Genomic DNA, 2623 nt, shown 5'->3' with positions numbered 1-2623 from the left:
CCCCCTCTTTGGCCTCCTCTTTCTCCTCCTTCTCCTCCTTCCTCCAGGGCCCCCCACCAGACTCCAGCTGAAACCAGCCCTTCCCTGTGTCCCCTAGAGTGCATCATTGTCCTGGAGGGAGGGGCTGGGCACATGAGAAGCACACACACACACACACACACACACACACACACACACATACATCAGGAGAATCCCTTCCTTTTCTCTGGGGGTCTCCTTCAGTTCCATCCTGGGGGTGCTCAGCAGCAATGGGGGAAAGGGAGCGTGGCAAAGACCCAAAGAGACAGATGGGGCAGAGGCATGGAGGATGAGACCTACAGTGACAGGGATGCAGCTGAGGGACCCAGAGGTGGACAGACACAGGGAGACACACAGAGACCCTGAGACAGGAGAGGGAGGGAGACAGGGATAAATCATAGACAGACAGATACACTACAGAGCCAGTGACTGAGAGACAGAGACACAGGGCGGGGAGACAGGAAGATAGTTACAGAGAGAGACACAGAGACACAGGCTGCCATGGGAGGTCTTTCCTGGGGTGGTCCCTGCCACTCTCCATGGGCCCCAGACCAGTACCATCTTTGTTTCCCTCAACCCCCCAGCCTCCCCTGAGGTGAACCCAGGGTCTGTACCCAGTTGCTTATTCCTGTGGGAGCACAGACACCCCCTCCCAGACCCCATGCTCAGACTCACTTGTACATGCACTGGGCAGCTGTGAGCACCCACTGTGGGTGCACCAGGACACCCCCGCACCTGACACTGCTGAAATTGTACACAAGCGACAGCCAGGGTTGGAAATTATTACACTCTGAGCCTCCACTCATCTGGGACTGGATGGGAGCCACAGCACCTGCAGAGGGATGCTGGGTCAGGGCAGGCGGGAGGAGATGATGGGGCTGGGAGGGTCTAGGTTAGGAGAGGGACATGGGCCGCAGAAGAGCAGGGCTGAGGTTCTGGGGAGATCGGCAAGGGGTTCAGAAAAGGTCTGTGATTTTCCTGCAGTCCCTTAATTGGGTTGGTGATGGGTCCTGCCTGGGAAGACATTCTGCTGAGACAGACTGCACCCCAGGAATCAGAAGAAAACAAGGCAGCATCTGGAGAAACTTGTGGTGTGCAGGTCAGCTGTTTTTGCAGTGATCTGGAGTTCCTGGACTGGGGGACAGCTGGCTTTGGTGGAGGTGTTGGCTCAGAAAAGAGGAAGGGGATTTAGAAGCCAGTGTTAAGCGGGCGCCTGGGTGGCTCAGTGGGTTAAGCCTCTGCCTTTGGCTCAGGTCATGATCTCAGGGTCCTGGGATCGAGTCCCGCATTGGGCTCTCTGTTCAGCAGGGAGCCTGCTTCCCCCGCTCTTTCTCTCTGCCTGCCTCTCTGCCTTCTTGTGATCTCTGCCTGTCAAATAAATAAAATAAAATAAAATAAAAAGAAAGAAAGAAAAGGAAAACCAGTGTTAAGGACTCCAAAGGAGAGGGTCATGGATCATGGACTGGGAGAGAAGAATTTGAGTGGTGATAAGGGGTCTCAGTCTTAAATATCTTCTATGCCTGTGGTGGGAATTTGGGGTTCTGAGAAGGTTTCAGTATTTAGGAAATGAGGACTGAGAGATGACAGCTGAACAGGAAAGGTCACCTGCGGGCTCAGGAGCCAGAGCACCGGACCTTGGAGAACTAGGAGGTAGGACAGGAGGATCAGGGTCCCTGGGTCCAGTGAGGAGGGGTTGCTGCTTGGAAGAGTTGGGGAGCACCGAAGAGAAGAGACAGAGATGGCTCCAGACTGCGCGTGTCCGGAAGCCGTCTGGGGGTCACTGGGAGGAAGCAGGCAACCAGTGCGGCAGCGAGGACTGTGAAGAAGGTGGCAGGGTGGAGAGCTAAGGAAGGTTCTGGGGTGGGGGTGGGAGAGACAGGAAGAGACTGGTACCCAGCCTGGGCTGGACTGTGGGTGGGAGGAACAGGCTGCACGGATGGGGAGAGTGGCTGGCCTTGTGGGGGCAGCAGGGTGAGAGCACCATGAGAGTCAGGGCCCCTCTCCCTCTTTCAGATCCATTCTACTCACCAGTCCACCCCAGGGACACTGCCAGGCACAGGACCAGGAGCCAAATGGTGACAGAGTGTCCAGGAGCTGGCAGACGGTGAGCTAGGAGCTGGGGAGCTTTTAAAGCCTACACCCCCATGGCCACACTCCTGATCTGCTGCCACCAAGAAGCTGGCCAAGGCCTGGCCCTGCTTCTGGGTGTGGACAGCCCCCACCCCCAGGGCTATGGGAAGGATGAAAGAGCAAGCACCTGTTGTTCTTAGGTCCTTAATCACGCTGGATATATGCCAGGCCTACAGCCCTGTTGCCTTGCTCTTGTCAACACAGGCAGTGAGAGGAAGCCCGAGAAAACAGAATCAGCAGCATTGGAGAATCAGGATTCCTATTACAAGGCCTCCAATGGCTACACTCCAAGAGAGATTTCACAACCCAAAGCCCACTGGACCCTCAAATACATGCACTATGTCCCTGAAGCTCTCCGATACCTCCCTGAGCCAAGATGCCTGTCCCCCAACTCCACATCCCTGAAATACGAGCTTGGCTTTCAGAACCCCTGTACTTTCAGATGCAGGAATGAGTTGCCCTACTAAAATGTTCC

At 55.6% G+C, this 2623-nt stretch overlaps 1 pseudogene; it reads right to left on the bottom strand.

Moving 5' to 3' along the window:
• LOC116855917 overlaps positions 1-934 on the bottom strand; it is a 1937-nt pseudogene extending 1003 nt beyond the window's left edge.
• Between the last annotated feature and the right edge of the window lie 1689 nt (positions 935-2623).

This window comes from Lontra canadensis, unplaced genomic scaffold (genome assembly GCF_010015895.1).
Source record: "Lontra canadensis isolate GAN:19392208 unplaced genomic scaffold, GSC_riverotter_1.0 scaffold107, whole genome shotgun sequence".
Taxonomy (NCBI): domain Eukaryota; kingdom Metazoa; phylum Chordata; class Mammalia; order Carnivora; family Mustelidae; genus Lontra; species Lontra canadensis.
The sequence above is the reverse complement of the archived record's forward strand: the minus strand, read 5'-3'. Positions and strand labels throughout refer to the sequence as shown.